The sequence below is a fragment of the Nycticebus coucang genome, chromosome 6, assembly GCF_027406575.1.
Source record: "Nycticebus coucang isolate mNycCou1 chromosome 6, mNycCou1.pri, whole genome shotgun sequence".
NCBI classification, from domain to species: Eukaryota; Metazoa; Chordata; class Mammalia; order Primates; family Lorisidae; genus Nycticebus; species Nycticebus coucang.
The window spans coordinates 114,293,631-114,313,202 of NC_069785.1; positions in this window are offsets into that span (position 1 = coordinate 114,293,631).

Below are 19,572 nucleotides of genomic sequence, written 5' to 3' on the forward strand. Positions count from 1 at the left end.
TCCTTGCCAGACACTTTAACTTTGAATTGACTGTTCTCCAACACCCGTCAAAGGCCTGACTGATAGATACAGTATCCTGCAAGCAAATGGAACATATATGTCTTTGCCCTGAGCGCAGCATCCTTGCCCCATAAACAAAGTTGCATTGGCTGTAACTGTGAACTCAAGTCTCACTGGCTAAGCTGAAGTAAAGATAAAATGTATTTGTCTCATATTTCTCTCCTAGGACTCTGACACTAAAACAGTCTCTGAAGCTAGAAGGAAACTTAAGAGGAAGATGGGAAATTTACACAATGCTTGCCTTAACTAGGGCCATGTAATCTTAGAGGCATAAGGGAGATCACCATAAAATAAAATAAAATCTGATCCAGTTCCCTGTTTTTAGCATCCAGTTGAGAATAAGATGCCTGAAGCCCAGAGAGCCTGTAATTTGCTGGTGGACACTGGTAAAAAGATGGCAAAGGAAGGACCAGAACTCAATCGCTGGAGTCCTAGTTCATGCCTCAGGTATCCCTCAAGAGTATGACAATTAAACCGCTGATTTATAAGTACCTCACTAATTGTTCAGGCAAGTGTACATTAAGGACCTACTTGCAACATGTGAGGCACCTCAGGGAATCACGTGAAGTTAAGATATAGTCTATTGCCCTGTGGAACTCATTCAGCATTTAACAAGAGATTGTCACATGAAACAATCAGCAAATAAGACTCTTGTTCACCTTTGCTCATCCCACCAGTCTCAGAGGTTCACTAAGGTTACGTGATGCCTCATGTGTACCCAGAGATAAGGCGAGAAATCACGGCAGGCCTCAGACAAACACTCCTCCTTCCTCCTTTCCTGGAGTGTTCTCCAAGTATTGTTTTGTTTATACTTCTATGTGTTTTGAATACCAATTATATGTTTTATATCCAGTAACCTATTTAATTCTCAGAGGAAAACTGTAAAATAATCAATACTCTATTGTCCCATGTGATAATGGAAAGTTTAAGTCTTTGGCTAGAAAGTTTAATTGCCGTGGTCACACATCTAGGAAGTAGCAAAGCCAGGATTCAATTTTCACATCTTTCTGACTCCAAAGGCCATACCCTGCTGCCTTGCACTCTGTATTCTAAACTGTAGATCTAACCAAAACAACATGGTACTGGTGTAAAAATCAGCATGTAGATCAATGGAATAGGATAGAGAAATAAAACTACCTGCCTACAACCAAGGGATCTTCAATCAAGCAGACAAAAACACACATTCAGGGAAGGAGATCCTACTAAATAAATGGTGTTAGGAAACTTGTATAGCTGCATGTACAGAACCAAAAGTGCTTTCCTAGCTTTCCTATCTCTCATCATACACAAAAATTAACTCAAAGTGTATTAAAAACTTAAATGTAAGACCTGACACTATAAAAATTCTAAAAGAAAACTTGGGGAAGAACTGTTCTGGACATTGACCTAGGGGAATAATTTAGGGCTAAAACCCCAAAATTAAATACAACAAAAATAAATAAGTAGCACTTAATTATACTAGCAATTTCCTGCACAGCAAAATAAATAAATAAATAATAAATAAATAAAAACAGAATGGGAGAAAGTGTTCACAAACTGTACATCTGACAAAGGACCAATATCCAGAATCTATAAGAAACTCAAACAAATCAGTAAGAAAAAGAGAAATTACCCCATTAAAAAATAAGCAAAAGACATGAACAGACATTTTTCAAAAGAAGATATACAAATGGAGAGGAAACATATAAAAACATTACTATCATCAGAGAAATACAAATTAAAACCACAGTGAGATGCCATCTGACCTGTGTCAGAATAACTATCTTTAAAAAGTAGAGAAAACTTTAGTTCTTTGAGAATTCTCTATACTTTTTTCCATAGAGGCTGTATTAGTTTGCAATAAAAATTAATAATAAAATCAGAAGTAAAAAAGCAATAGATGTTGGTGTGGGTGAGGTGAAAAGGCACACCTACACTGTTGCTGAGAATGTAAATTACTCCAATATTTATAGAAGAAAGTATGGAGATTCCGGGAGAGAGAGCAAGATGGCAGCTGAGTAACAGCTTCCTTGCATCTGGGCACTGTGAGTCTGGGGAGATAGGACTCCAGGCACCTCTGGCTGGTGGGATCTGCCTATCATCACCCCTGTTAGGATACAGGGAGTCAGAGAGAGACTTCTGGACCCCAAGAGGAGGACTAAAACAGTGGAAAAATGGCAAGCGGTCGCGTGTGTTCAATCGGTCTAAACGAGCCTGCAACTGTAAGTTCAGTAGCAGCGAGACTGCAAACCGGAAAGGCCTTACCTGTGAACTGTTTTGGTGTCTTTGGACTTGGCACTCAGTTGAACTGCCTTGGGGAGAGCCTCAGCGGGAATGTGGAGATCTTTGGCCGTCGTCTAGGGCCCCAGTCTGAGTTGCTGAGCCAGACGGATCTAATAGTGTTTGGCTCTGGGCCACAGGGAGCCATTGTGAGTGATATGCCCTGGCAAGCTCCACCTTCAGGGTTGCAGAGCTAGAATCCGGGTGGGAGCTGGTAACCTAGCAACTGAGTAACCTAAGGGTGGGCTAAGAGCCGCCTTGCAGCCCTAACCCTCAGTGGCAGAGTGAGACCGGTTTTGGCACACGGGTAAGTGGATAGCCATTTCAGCAGTGATTCCAGCAACAAGCACTTTCCTGGGAAAACTTCTGCTCAGCAAGTTCACAAGCTCAAAGTGCCTTTTAAGTGGGCTGAAGAGAGATTTAGGGTATCTACCTGCTGGGGTTTGAGAAATCAGCAGCATCCAGTCATATCAGAACTGTGATTAACATCTCATACCCTAGAAGAAAACGTGTTGCCCAGACAATATTCAACAACACATACATACTGCTTTGTTTTCGGTTGTGTGTGTGGTTTTTTTTTTTTTTGTTTTTTTTTTTTTTTTGGTTTGGTAGGTTTTTTTTGTTTATTTTGATGTTGTTGATGTTGGTTTGTTTTTTAATTTTAACCTTTTCCATACAGATCTTTTTTCTTACTCAATTTTCCTAGTTTAATTATAATTTCCCATTGCTGCCGTTTTCAATAACTAGAACTTCATTTTTGCTAGTGTTTCTACCACTGTTATTTGGTTTTTCACCCAATTTTATCCCGTAATGTTTTCTGTTTGCTTGTTCTGGTTTGATTCATAGCATTTTTGTCTTTCCTCTCTACTTGGTGGAGGTGGGGTACTGTGTCTGATCAGGTTAGCAAAGAGCTGCTGACCTCAAGGGAACCACACAACTGGGCACCCCCAGAAGGGGTTTTTTTTTAAGGTTGTGTCAAAGTACCCTACTGTACACCTATATTGCTCTGTCTCCCTCTTTCTGTGCTTCTCTTCTTTTTGTCAATATTCCTTTTACCCACCCCCTCTCCTTTCTCAATTTTTTTTTCTTTCCACTCGGTCCTCCTTTCTTTCATCACTTTCTTGCTCTTCAACCTTCTCAACTTTCTGATCCTGTACCAAAAGGATTCACCGAACCCTTAGTCCACCGGCATGAGAACTTAAACAGCAAGAGGAAGTGAAAGGAAAATTAGGGCAAGGAAATAGATAAAAGAACTCACTCATGAGGAAGAATCAGCAGAAAACTCCAGGCAACATGAAGAACCAGTCCAGAACAACCCCGCCAAGGGACCATGAGGCAGCTACTTCAGAGGATTCCACCTACAAAGAAATGTTAGGAATGACAGAAAGGGAATTTACAATAAACATGATAAAAACAATGAAAGAAATTATTGAAATAATGAAGGAAACTGCTAATAAAGTGGAAAATAACCAAAAGGAAATCCAAAAACAGAATCAAATAAGAGATGAACCATATGAAGAATATAAAAAGGATATAGCAGAGCTGAAGGAACTGAAACAATCAATTAGGGAACTTAAAGATGCAATGGTAAGTATCAGCAACAGGTTAGACCATGCAGGAAAGAATTTCAGAGGTAGAAGACAAAGTTCTTGAGATAACTCAGATAGTAAAAGAGGCATAAAAGAAGAGAGATAAAGCAGAACATTCACTGTCAGAATTATGGGACATTATGAAGCGTTCCAACATGTGAGTTATAGGAATCCCAGAAGGGGAAGAAGAATGCCCCAGAGGAATGGAAGCCATACTAGAGAATATTATAAAAGAAAATTTCCCAAATATCACCAAGATTCTGACACACTGCTTTCAAAGGGATATCGGACCCCAGGTTGCCTCAACTCTAACCGAGCTTCTCCAAGACACATTGTGATGAACCTGTCCAAAGGCAAGACAAAAGAAAAGATTCTGCAAGCTGCCAGGAGTAAGCACCAGTTGACCTACAGGGACAAATCCATCAGAGTGACCGCAGACTTCTCTAATGAAACTTTCCAAGCAAGAAGACAATGGTCATCTACCTTTAATCTACTTCAACAGAACAATTTCCAGCCCAGAATTCTGTACCCTGCTAAGCTAAGCTTAAAAATTGATGGAGAAATCAAATCATTTATGGATATACAAACATTGAGGAAATTCACCACAACAAGACCAGCTCTACAGGAAATACTTCAACCTGTTCTGCACACTGACCACCACAATGGATCACCAGCAAAGTAAGAACTCAGAAATTAAAGGACAGAACCTAACCTCCACACTGAGGCAAAAGATAAAACTAAGCAATGGACTCTCACAAAATAAGATGAATAGAATACTACCACACTTATCAATTATCTCAATAAATGTTAATGGCTTGAATTCCCCACTGAAGAGACATAGATTGGCTGACAGGATTAAAAAACACAAGCTTACTGTCTGCAAGAAACACCTGGCTTCAAAAAACAAATTAAAGCTCCGAGTCAAGGGTTGGAAGACAATTTTTCAGGCAAATGGAATTCAGAAGAAAAGAGGAGTTTCAATCTTATTTTCAGATTCATGTGGATTTAAAGCAACTAAAGTCAAAAAAGACAAAGATGGTCACTTTATATTGGTCAAGGGAAAAATACAACAAGAAGAGGTTTCAATTCTAAATATTTATGCACCCAATTTAAATGCTCCCAGATTCTTGAAACACACCTTACTCAGTCTGAGCAATATGATATCTGATAATACCATCATAAAAGGGGACTTTAACACTCCTCTTACAGAGCTGGACAGATCCTCTAAACAGAAATTAAACAACGATATAAGAGATTTAAATGAGACCCTAGAACAACTGTGCTTGATAGAAACCTATAGAACACTCCACCCCCAAGATAAAGAATATACATTCTTCTCATCACCCCATGGAACATTATCCAAAATTGATCATATCCTGGGACACAAAACAAATATCAACAGAATCAAAAGAATTGAAATTTTACCTTCTATCTTCTCAGACCATAAGGCACTAAAGGTGGAACTCAACTCTAACAAAAACGTTCAACCCCACACAAAGGCATGGAAATTAAACAATCTTCTATTCAATGACAGTTGGGTGCAGGAAGAAATAAAACAAGAAATCATTAACTTCCTTGAGCATAATGGCAATGAAGACACAAGCTACCAAAACCTGTGGGATACTGCAAAAGCAGTTTTGAGAGGAAAATTCATCGCTTTAGATGCCTACATTCGAAAAACAGAAAGAGAGCGCATCGACAGTCTCACAAGCCATCTTATGGAATTGGAAAAAGAAGAACAATCTAAGCCTAAACTCTAGAAGAAAAGAAATATCCAAAATCAAATCAGAGATCAATGAAATTGAAAACAAAAGAATCATTCAGAAAATTAATGAAATGAGGAGTTGGTCTTTTGAAAAAATAAATAAAATTGATAAACCATTGGCCAGACTAATGAGAAATAGAAAAGTAAAATCTCTAGTAACCTCAATCAGAAATGATAAAGGGGAAATAACAACTGATCCCACAGAGATACAAGAGATCATCTCTGAATACTACCAGGAACTCTATGCCCAGAAATTTGACAATGTGAAGGAAATGGATCAATATTCGGAATCACACCCTCTCCCTAGACTCAGCCAGGAAGAAATAGAGCTCCTGAACAGACCAATTTCAAGCACTGAGATCAAAGAAACAATAAAAAATCTTCCAACCAAAAAATGCCCTGCTCCAGATGGATTCACTCCAGAATTCTATCAAACCTTCAAGGAAGAGCTTATTCCTGTACTGCAGAAATTATTCCAAAAAATTGAGGAAGAAGGAATCTTCCCCAACACATTCTATGAAGCAAACATCACCCTGATACAAAAACCAGGAAAAGACCCAACCAAAAAGGAGAATTTCAGACCGATCTCACTCAAGAATATAGAAGCAAAAATTCTCAACAAAATCTTAGCCAATAGATTACAGCTTATCATCAAAAAAGTCATTCATCATGATCAAGTAGCCTTCATCCCAGGGATGCAAGGCTGGTTTAACATACGCAAGTCTATAAACATTATCCACCATATTAACAGAGGCAAAAATAAAGATCACATGATCCTCTCAATAGATGCAGAAAAAGCATTTGATAAAATCCAGCATCCTTTTCTAATTAGAACACTGAAGAGTATAGGCATAGGTGGCACATTTCTAAAACTGATTGAAGCTATCTATGACAAACCCACAGCTAATATTTTACTGAATGGAGTAAAACTCAAAGCTTTTCCTCTTAGAACTGGAACCAGACAAGGTTGTCCTCTGTCACCTTTACTATTCAACATAGTGCTGGAAGTTCCAGCCAATACAATTAGGCAAGACAAGGAAATAAAGGGAATCCAAATGGGAGCAGAGGAGGTCAAACTCTCCCTCTTTGCTGACGACATGATCTTATACTTAGAGAACCCCAAAGACTCAACCACAAGACTCCTAGAAGTCATCAAAAAATACAGTAATGTTTCAGGATATAAAATCAATGTCCACAAGTCAGTAGCCTTTGTATACACCAATAACAGTCAAGATGAGATGCTAATTAAGGACACAACTCCCTTCATCATAGTTTCAAAGAAAATGAAATACCTAGGAATAAACCTAACGAAGGAGGTGAAGGACCTCTATAAAGAAAACTATGAAATCTTCAGAAAGGAAATAGCAGAGGATATTAACAAATGGAAGAACATACCATGCTCATGGATGGGAGGAATCAACATTGTTAAAAATTCTATACTTCCCAAAGCAATCTACCTATTCAATGCCATTCCTATCAAAATACCAACATCGTATTTTCAAGATTTGGAGAAAATGATTCTGCGTTTTGTATGGAACCGGAAAAAACTCCGTATAGCTAAGGCAGTTCTTAGTAATAAAAATAAAGCTGGGGGCATCAGCATACCAGATTTTAGTCTGTACTACAAAGCCATATTGGTCAAGACAGCATGGTACTGGCACAAAAATAGAGACATAGACACTTGGAATCAAATTGAAAGCCAAGAAATGAAACTAACATCTTACAACCACCTAATCTTCGATAAACCAAACAAGAACATACCTTGGGGGAAAGACTCCCTATTCAATAAATGGTGTTGGGAGAACTGGTTGTCTACATGTAAAAGACTGAAACTGGACCCACACCTTTCCCCACTCACAAAAATTGATTCAAGATGGATAAAGGACTTAAACTTAAGGCATGAAACAATACAAATCCTCAAAGAAAGCATAGGAAAAACACTGGCAGATATTGGCCTGGGGAAAGACTTCATGAAGAAGACTGCCATGGCAATTGCAACAACAAAAATAAACAAATGGGACTTCATTAAACTGAAAAGCTTCTGTACAGCTAAGGAGACAATAACCAAAGCAAAGAGACAACCTACACAATGAGAAAGGATATTTGCATATTTTGAATCAGACAAAAGCTTGATAACTAGGATCTATAGAGTACTCAAATTAATCCACATGAAAAAAGCCAACAATCCCATATATCAATGGGCAAGAGAGATGAATAGAACCTTCTCTAAAGACGACAGACGAATGGCTAACAAACACATGAAAAAATGTTCATCATCTCTATATATGAGAGAAATGCAAATCAAAACAACCCTGAGATGTCATCTAACCCCAGTGAGAATGGCCCACATCACAAAATCTCAAAACTGCAGATGCTGGCGTGGATGTGGAGAGAAGGGGACACTTTTACACTGCTGGTGGGACTGCAAACTAGTACAACCTTTCTGGAAGGAAGTATGGAGAAACCTCAAAGCACTCAAGCTAGACCTCCCATTTGATCCTGCGATCCCATTACAGGGCATCTACCCAGAAGGAAAAAAAAAATCCTTTTATCATAAGGACACTTGTACTAGACTGTTTATTGCAGCTCAATTTACAATCGCCAAAATGTGTAATCAGCCTAAATGCCCACCAACCCAGGAATGGATTAACAAGCTGTGGTATATGTATATCATGGAATACTATTCAGCTATTTAAAAAAATGGAGACTTTACATCCTTTGTATTAACCTGGATGGAAGTGGACGACATTATTCTTAGTAAAGCATCACAAGAATGGAGAAGCATGAATCCTATGTACTCAATTTTGATAATAGGACAATTAATGACAATTAAGGTTATGGGGGGGAGGAAAAGCAGAAAGAGGGATGGAGGGAGTGGGGTGGAGCCTCAGTGTGTGTCACATTTGATGGGGGCAGGACATGATTGCAAGGGGGACTTACCTAACAATTGCAATCAGTGTAACCTGGCTTATTGTACCCTCAATGAATCCCCAACAACAAAAAAAAATAAAGAGTTGAAGGGGATTAAAAAAAAAAGAAAGTTTGGAGATTCCTCAAAGAACTAACAATAAACCCACCATTTGATCCAGCAATCCCATTACAAGGTTTCTACTCAAAGGAAAAAGAAATAATTATATTTAACATACAAATGCATGTGTCTTTTTACCACAGTACAATTCACATTTGCAAACATACAGAATCAACCTAAGTGTCTATCAATTGATGAGTGGATAAAGAAAATGTGTTATATGTATACTATGGAATGCTACTCAGCCGTAAAATGAACAAAATGTGTTTCATAGAAACTTGGACGGAGCTAGAAGCCATTATCCTAAGTGAAATACCACACAAACAGAAAAACAAATACCACATATACTCCCTTATGAGTGGAAGCTAAACGACAGGTGTACATGGACATACACAGGGTCATAATGAACTTGGGGAAGAAAAGTTACAATGCACATTATTCAGGTCATGGCTACACTAAAAGCTGTGTCTTCACCACTGTACTATATCTAGATAGCAAAACCCACTTGGATGCCCTAAATCTATTGGGATTCTTAAATGTTTTTTAAAATCTCCTGTAAAATCAGATCTTGAACAACTTGTACCTTAAGACTTAATAACTCTCTGCCTTCTATTTATTTCTTACCTAGTCACTCTGGATAAATAACAATTTATGCCCACTGTACAGTAAAAAAGGAGAATTTTATTTGTTTTCTGCCTTCCTTCTTAGAGAAGGGCAAGGGAATCTGGTTTTTAGAACATGGTTCGTTTTAATTCAATACTTACACAGCTGAATTCCAGCAATGCGGGGTTTTGGTTTTTTGTTTTTCCCTGAGGATGCAATAGCTGTAGCAGTGAATCAATAATATATAAACTGTCTTTGAAGATTCACTGAATATTTATAGCACTGGTATAAGGGTCATAGAAGCCACAAATCCTTCCTCTATTCTTCCCCTGATGTTCCTCTCATCCACCTGCCTCATCCTAGCCTCATCACATCCACACTCCACACAGCATTTACAATGACCTCTAAAGACCTAAGTCAGATTGTGCTACCCCCCCACCACCTATTGCTAGCAAACAATCTTTCTTCAGGTTTAAAATCAAACTCAAATTCTGGAAAGGTCTGGTTCCCTTTTTATCTCTCTTATCCTACCTCTTACCCCTTGTATTCTCTTATCCACTTGCTGTTTCTTTTTTTTTTTGGCCGGGGTTAGGTTTGAACCCACCCCCTCTGGCATATGGGACCAACACCCTACTCCTTGAGCCACAGGCGCCGCCCTCACTTTGCTGTTTCTTAAAAATTCCAACAGTCTTCTGCCTCAGGCCGTTTGCACCTGCTTTTTCTTCTAACCAGAACATATTCCCATGACTGACTTCCTCACTTCATTCAGGTCTTTGCTAGAATGGTGCCTCACCTAAAGGGCCTTTCCTATTTGAAATGGCACATATACCCCAACCCTCCCGCTACCTGCTTTCCTGCCATCCTGTCTTATTTTTCTTTAGAGTATCCTAGTGCTTGGCATGTGGACAGGACTCATTGAATAGTTCTTGAATTAATGAAGGAGTAAATAAATGAATGTATAATTTAATAAGATAATGTTTAGTTTGCTTTATTCTAAAGAATTCTTAGAATTTTATGACTTTTTATTAAATCACAACTGTGTACATTAATGCATTTATGTGGTACAATGTGCTGATTTTATATACAATTTGGAATGCTCACATCAAACTGGTTAACATAGCCTTCACCTCTCTTACTTAATTGTTGTGTTAAGACATTTATACTCTACTCTTTTTATTTATTTATTTTTTATTATTTTTTTTAATTTTTGCAGTTTTTGGCCAGGGCCCAGTTTGAACTCGCCACCTCCAGTATATGGAGCCAGCGCCTTACTCCTTGAGCCACAGGTGCTGCCCTGTACTCTACTCTTAATGGATTTGACATGTACCCTTGCATTATGCACAACATGCTCTCTCTTTCTCTCTCTCATTTTTTTTTAACTCTTGGGCATTTATTTATTTATTTATTTAATTTATATTTTTGGGGAAAGGGTCTCACTGTCAACCCTGGTAAAGTGCCATGATGTCACAGCTCACAGCAACCTCAAACACTTGGGCTTAAGTGATTCTCTTGTCTCAGCCTCCCAAGTAGCTTGGACTACAGGCGCCCACCACAATGCCCAGCTGTTTTCTTTGTTGCAGTTTAGCTGGGGCCGGTTTCAAACCCACCACCCTCACTATATGGGCCCGGCACCTCACTCACTGAGCCACAGGCACTGCTCCAACAACATGCTCTCTTAATAGCCAAATAATCTCCTTCAAGAGCACAAGTTGATGTTTTATAAGTTTCGATTCCAAATGTTCTTGAAAAGTGTGGTTAATGTAAAATGTCAGGCTTTATAGCATGTCTACAAATCAAATTTTTATAACTATTTCACTAATTAAATGTGGAAAAGAGCTGTTTGGAAGACTTGGGCTTTGAAACTGTTGAAATCACTTTGTGTCTACAACAGAATATGAGGCAAAGATGTTCATTTTCAAAACTGTAAGATGAAGATAAATTGTGCAGCCTGGCTATCCAGAGACTGCCACTTACACTGGAGTCTGCCTGATCATTAAGCCAAACTTTACTGTTCTAAAGTTCCCAACATATGCTCTGTTAATAATGCATTTGGCATTAGCATTTGTGACGATTCTTGGGAAAGGTTGCAACATCTTCCAGGAAGTACTTCGAGTTATATCTCAGGAGAATATTTCTAACATATTTACTGCCTAAAAACAGTTCTTAGATTTTCAAGGGCAGAGAGTTAATTCATTTTTTTAATGCCCCGGTTCCCAATGGATGGCTAAATAGGGTGAAACCTTGCCACTTGCACACTTTGAATATTTCTTGATATGGTAGAAATCTAATTAGGCTACAAGAAGCTAATCGAAATACAGGTGGTACTGATGGTAATTTGCATAGCATGCTGTGTCCAAGGCTACCCCTAACCAAAACAACAACAACAAAAAAATTATAAAATACTACAACTTAAAAAAAATAGGTCCACATAAGCAATTGAATTAAACCCACATAATTCGCTTCTCAAGAAAAGAGTGTTGACCCTGATTTCAGATCAGTGATCCCAGCACGATGAATGTCATGTTCAAGGTCTACAAATTCAGGTCTAATTATAATCCAGTTGTTAGCGGAATATAAGCCCATGGCTTGGTGCTGGTTGACAGAAAAAAGCATAACATGTTATGATGGCTATTTAGTGTCAGAGAAAAATCCAGGACTGCAAAACGTTAGTGTTCTCTGACAGGTGAATAATGATGAAGACATGATCATAGTTAAGACTATGCACTGCTTCTTAAATGAAATGTGCTTGATGATCCCAGCTAGCTCAGTTGGTACAGTATGAGACTCTTAAATGAGATACACTTGAAGGCTGTTATTACTAAACTGCAGAAGTCCCGCTGAATTAGAGTGACCCACAGAACACTTTAAACAATATATTCTCCAAGGGTCCAGTCTAAAGTTTCAAATTCAGCAGATCAGGGTTAGAACCCAGAAGTATATATTCTTATAATGTTTTCTAAGTGATCTAATGTCCCTGCAGGTATGATTTTAACCCTTCCCACAAAGAAATATTATTTAAAATGAAAATTGTAGTTTTCTTACACTCTGTGGCTTAACTATAAATAGTATTTATGGGGGGTTACATTAATAGAAAACTTGTTTGATACTGAGCCCCAAATTATGACCTATCTAAAGTGGAAGTTTAGAGTGGGGAGAAGTATGTGAATATGTGAATGTCATTGGCAGGGTGATGAGAAAAAGCCAAAGGCTAAAATTGAAGAGAATTTTAAATGAGCTATATAAATATGCAAGCAGAAATACAGAATTAAATTTAAAAAGAAGCAGCTTTATAAGTTTAGAGCACAGTAACTGATTAAAAGAGACAAGCATTGAGGATGTGAAAGGCATTTCTTGATGTAAATATAGTACGCAGGGAACTACGAAAGTGTTGAGACAGACTGTTATGGTTCATTCTTTCTCTCCCAAGAAACAGTCGACAGTGTCCTTTCTGATTCACCTGGGCAATTTTCAGTGTGCTTGGCTTATCGGTTTTCTGGGAGGATTTTATTTGTTTCCATTCAAGCTGATTTTACGCTATTTTTGTGTATCTCAAAACTTTTCTAATGACCCAAGTACCACGAGCTGACTAATCACTGTACATACAACTGCTTGCTTAAGAATTAACAAGAGCCAGATTTACCCTCCTGCTTGAAATAATATAAATAAGAAACTCTGTCTGAAACAATAGTCAAAACAGCGTGTAGCAGGCACTGAAGAACAGCAGTCTCTGAGCCTGGAAACAAATGAGGTGAGCCCCAAAGTGCCCAAGCTTACTCCTTGAGAGGCTTTACAGGTAGCAGTGTAAGAAGGTGTGCTGAAGCAGAAATTGCCAAAAGCCTTCAGGTGAGGAGAGAGAGTTGAGTGCCAGGGAATCCCAGAGGTGGAGCTTTCAAAACAAAGTACAGGAGGTAAGAGCTGTATGGAGAGCAGCTCTGGATGTCTGGAAAGGACCCTGTGTGAGCATTCTGCTGGATGCTGTGCGGCACCTCCACCTGAAGAAACTGGTGGAGCTGGGGAGAAGAACCACCAGACGAATTACAGCAAACAGCACTCTCACCACTTCTGGTCAGCATTGTACTGGGTCATTACAGATATAATAAGGCAAATATAAAATAGGAAGGAAGGAAGGAAGGAAGGAAATAGGGAGGTAGGAAGATAAAAAAGAAGGGAAGAAGGATAGAATAAGGAAGAGAATAAGGGGAGGAAAAGCATCCAGACTGGAAAGGAAAATTAACACTGTCTTTATTCACAGACAACACGATCATCTATGTAGAAAAGCCAATAGAATCTACAAAGAATTCAATAACAACAAATAATTAAAAAATGATTTTTTTTTTTTTGAGACAGAGTCTCACTCCATCTCCCTGGATAGTGTCATGGTGTCATAGCTCACAGCAACCTCATACTCTTGAGTTCAATGATGCTCTTATCTCAGCCTCCCGAGTAGCTGAGACTACAGGTGCCCACCACAATGCCCAGATAGTTTTTCTGTTTTTAATAGAGATCAAGTCTTGCTCTTGCTCAGGCTGGTCTTGAACTTCTGAGCTCAGGAAATCCACCAGCCTTAGCTCCCCAGAGTGCTAGGATTACAGGGATAAGCCACCACACCAGGCCTTAAAAACTGGTATTTTTTTAAAGTACAATTTATAATAGCATCAAAATATTCTTAGGGATAAATCTAACAAAAGATGTAACATAATAATAATACTATTTATAATTAATAAATATAATATTAATATTATATTATAAATTAATATAATATTAATATTTAATATTAATATTAAAGTACAATTTATAATAGCATCAAAATATTCTTAGGGATAAATCTAACAAAAGATGTAACATGCCAGTGAACTGAAAAATGCCAGACACTGCTGAGAAAAATTAAAGAAATCCTAAATAAATGAAGAGATAGATACATTAACTTCACGGGTCGGAATACACAGTTGTGAAGGGCTAAAATTCCAGCAACTTCTTTTGTAGAAGTTACAAACGTATTCAAAAATTTATATTAAAATGCAAAGACCTATCTTAGTCAATAACATTGAAAAAGGAAAAGTTTTATAACTAACGCTAACAATGCTACTAATGATAAAGCAACAGTAATTCTAATAGTGCAGTACTGGCATATAGGCCAATTTCACAGAATAGACAGTCCAGAATAGACCCTCACATATAGGGACAACTAATTTTCAGCAAAATACGAAGGTAATTCTATGGAGGAAAGGATAGTCTTTTCAACAAATGGTACTGGAACAAAAAGATAGTAATATGCCAAAAAAAAAAAAAAAGAGAGAGAGAGATTTGATGTACAACATGTACCATTCCCAAAAATTAACTCAAAATGAAGCACAGAACCTAAAAATACATAAATCTTCTGGGAGAAAACAGAAAAACTTTTGTGGTCTTGGGTTAGGCAAATATTTCTTCAAAACAACGAAATCATAATCCATAGAACCAAATTGATAATGGACTTTATCAAATCAAAAGCTCATGAAAAGACACTGTTGCATTAATAAGCAGGCAAGCCAAAGTAGACTGTGAGAAAATACTTGAAAATCACAAATCTGATAAGATTCTTTTACCTGAATACGTACTTTGAAAAATCAATAACAGTAAAATAAACCATCCAATAAAAAATGGCCAAAATATTTGAATAGGCATTTTTACCAAAGAAGATATATGAATGACAAGCTCATGAAAAGATGCTCAGTAGCATCAGTCATTAGGAAAATACAAATTAAAACCAAAATGAGATACCACTATACACCTATGAGAATGAATAAACTTGAAGACTGGCCATTCCAATGTTGGTGAAGTTCTGGAGGACTTGAAATGCTTATATACTGTTGGTAGGAATATAAAATAATACATCCATTTTGGAGAAGAAGTTGGCCATTTTGTAAAAAGTTAAACATGCACCTTTTGTCTTAGTCCATCAGGCTTCTATAACAAAAATACTATAAAGCTTACAAACATTAGAAATGTATTCCTCACGATTCTAGAGGTTGGGAAGTCCAAGACTGAAGCAGATTTGGTAATGGAGAGGGCCTGTTCTGGCTTCTAGATGGTGTCTCCTTGCTGTGTCTTCGTACAGTAGAAAGGGAGGAGGGGTCCCTCTGGCGCCTCTTTTGTAAGAGCAATGATCTCATTCATGAAGACTCCTCCTCCCTGATCTAATCACCTCCCTAAGACCTCACATCCTAATACAACCATCTTGGGCATGAGGATTTCAATATATAAACTTGGGGGACGGGGACAAAAACATTCAGTCCACAGCACCTGCCATACGTGACACTCCTAGGTGTTTACTCAAGCGAAATAAAAGTATATGCCCACACAATGACTTGTACATGAATGTTCATAGCAATTTTATTTGTAATAGTTAAAAACTGGAAACAATTCCAAGTCCATCAGGAGATGTATGGTAGATAAACTGGCATATTCATATAATGGAAAAACACTCAGTAATGAGAAGGAATGAGCTATTGCTGTGTATAACATATGGGGTGAAACCCAGATGAATTATACTGAAAGAAATCACACCAAAAAAAGAGTGCATACTGTCTGATTCCATTTACTGAAGACTCTAAGAAATGCAAACTACAGTATGGAGAGGTAAAGCATATCAGTAGCTGGCTGGACACTGGGGCAGGGAGCAGGGGTTTGATGTTTAATTTTATGTATAAACTTGACCGGACCACAGGGTGCCAGACATTTGAACAGAACGTACATTATTCTGCATATGGCTGTGAGGGTGTTCTGTTATAAGATTAACATTTCAGTCAGTAGACTGGGTAAAGTACATTGCCCTTCCTAGGTGGGTGGGTCTCCTCCAACCCACTGAAGATATGAATAGAACAAAAAAGCTAGGAGCAAACTCTGGCCTGACTGCTTGAGCTGGGTCTTTTTCTGCCTTTGGACTCAAACTAAAAAACTGGATCCTCCTCAGTCTGTAGCCTGCCAGCCTTCAGATTGGGGCTCATACCACCAGCTCTCCTGGTTCTTAGGTCTTTGGATGTGAACTGGAACTGCACCATCAAATCTGAATCTCCAGCTTGCCGAATGCAGATTTGGGGACTCCCCAGCCTTCATCGCTATGTATGCTAACTCTCTATTTTTTACATACGTATGTATATAGATACATCAGATTATTGATTCTGCTTCTTTGGAACACCCTGGTGCAAGAGGTAAAGGAAGGCATTGCAAAGGGTACCAACAAACTCTCAGAGGTGAAGGGTATGTTCACTATCTTGAGTGTAGTGATGCTTTCAAAAACATTCATATATCCCAAACTTAGCAAATTGTGCATTTTAGATATGTAAAGTTTGTTGTATGTCAATTATATTTTGTTATACCTTGGCAAATTTGTTAATTCGTTTTTGAAACAAGTCAGTATATAACGAAGAACAAACCAACCTACTGTCCAGCTCTAAGGGAACCCAGGGGAGAAAAGTTGATTCTGACTACAGTTCTCAAGAACACCTCAGAGAAGAGGGAGCTGCATTGTGTGTGCTGCTAGTCCCAACAATCCATATCCCAAGAGCCTCATCTCTTTCGTATTTTCTTCCTCTTGCCTTTATATTGACCCCTTCGGTAGAACAGAGTGGTTTCAAGTTTGGGTTCTAAAGTCATTTGGCAACTGTCTGGTTAGATAGCCATTGTCTGACAGGTTAGATGACCCTTCCACGCTCTAGCTCTGTGAGGAGGCATGTTACCTACAATCTCTCAAAAACAATTTCCTTATCATGTAATCAGCTTTACAATGATACCTATTTCCTAGGACTAATGTAATTATTCAATGAGATAATGCAGAGAAAGGAAGGAGTTAGCACCATCTTCAGACCACAACGCGAACTTGAGAAAGTTAGCTGCTTTTATTCACCTCTTGCCTTCATCCAATCATCAGCCCCAATGAACTTTTCCACCTAAATTAGGATGACCATCTATCCCTCTAAATCACCATTTACTTTCTTTCTAGCCATTTACAATCATTTATTCACTTCTAATTCTTGATCTCTTTTTTAATATGATCTCATTCTGTCACTCTGTGTTGAATGCAGTAGCATCATCACAGCTCACTGAAACCTCAAACTCCTGGGCTCAGGGGATCCTCCTGCCTCAGCCTTTCTAATAGCTGGGACTATAGGCACATGGTGTGATGCCCAGCTAATTTTTCTGGGTTGTTTGTTTGTTTGTTGTTTGTTTGTTTTGTTTTGCTTTGTTTAGAGACAGGGTCTTGCTCTTGCTCAGGCTCTTCTCAAACTTCTGACCTCAAGCAATCCTCTGTCATGGCCTCCCAAAGTGCTGGGATTACAGGTGTGAGCCACTATGCTGGGATTTTTTGTTTGTTTGTTTGTTTGCTGGTCTCTAAAATACCTTCTCTTCTAAGTCTACTCCTCATCCGCAGCACTTGCATTGAGAATTAGTTAGGGCTATCTGAAATATTCAGTATTTGACAAACACATAAAATTTGGAATCCTAATCTGGATTTAAAATAAAAATTGCCCATGAGTAAATTAACGCTAAACTCAACACTGGCCAGAGCTTGAATAGATTAATGTAAAATTACCCTTGGTGATTCTTATGAAGACATATGTAAATACATGGTTGGGCATAGCACAGTTATTAAATATTTAAAATCATTTTGCCTATTATTAATGAATGACTGTCCAGAATCAATTGCATACTCAAATTCAGTAAAATAAGAATATTTTACTCTGAATTCTGAAATAGACAAGGGATTTATTTCCTCATATTTTATGGTATGCCATCAGGAAATCATTAAAGGATTTAGAAATACTGAAAACTGTCAAGGACAGGAAGAGAGCAGCACATTTTTGTCAGGCTCAGCCTTGGGTCTCTACCCAGCTGGAGAGATCAGCCCCTGCAGAACTATGAGGCTAACAGAGTCTAATACAGGATTCCATCCTCTTTTTTTGATATATTCTCCTCATCTCTGTAGTTCTTTCCTATTCCCTTTCTTCACCCTTCCAGGCTCAGGAGTTTATAAGCTATTAACTTTTCCTCAGAAAAAATATCTATTATTAGCCATTTAAATTTTACTGTGAAAAAAACTAATGTATAATCTCTCCTCACAGAACTTGAATTTTAAGAAGAAAATTTGCACCTGTGAAATTTTAGAGAAGAACCCATTGGCTAGAAGATCCTGTGGGAAGACACAGGACTCTATTTCCTTCCTCAGATCACATTACTTATTCTATCACTTAGACTTGTTCAGTGCCACTGTATCCAAGATTTAAGCCAATCTTAAAATTACGTGTTTTCATTTTTTTCCAGAAAACTATGGTTTCTTCTGATGTGAAGGAGATGGTTGAAAAAAGTCACACAAAGGGGTTTCTTTGAGTAACAGAGGTCTATAAAGGACAGGGGAAAAAGTTAAATAGAAATAAACATTAAATAGATAAATATTCATTAACTAAGTCAATATTAAATAAATGAATTTGGTTTCCTAATGTGAACACCGGAGTTTTATTGCCAAACATTTAAAGTACAGCAGAATATCCACAAGAAGTGAATTGGAAATATACAGATCTTCTGCCACAAAGCCCCATTGAATTTTATACTGTCTGTTAAGACTGGTTGCCTGAAGCCATTTTAAGTAGAGTGGAATTACATTTAAATTGCAAAATGGACCATGACACTCAACAAAGTGAAAAAATATAGCCACACGAAACCACTTTTGCTAGTTAATACCATCAGAAAAAAAAAATATTAAAAATGCATGGCATTGTAACCTTGCCAGATTACAATGGGAAAGTTAAAAATATGAATCTTAAACCATAAAAATATGGATCTGAAACCATAAAAATATGAATCTGAAACCATTACAGAGGGAAAGTTAAAAATATGAATCTGAAACCACTTAGACACTTCTTTTTTTTTTTTTTTTTTTGTAGAGACAGAGTCTCACTTTATGGCCCTTGGTAGAGTGCCATGGCCTCACACAGCTCACAGCAACCTCCAGCTCCTGGGCTTAAGCGATTCTCTTGCCTCAGACTCCCGAGTAGCTGGGACTACAGGTGCCCGCCACAGCACCCGGCTATTTTTTTGTTGCAGTTTGGCCGGGGCTGGGTTTGAACCCGCCACCCTCGGCATATGGGGCTGGCGCCCTACTCACTGAGCCACAGGCGCCACCCGCTCTTAGACACTTCTTATCCAGTCATGTCAAGGGTCAAGGTTCACAGCACATGTCAGATATTGCTCTCAATGACTTGAATCGCCCGATAGGAAATTAGCCCTTGCTT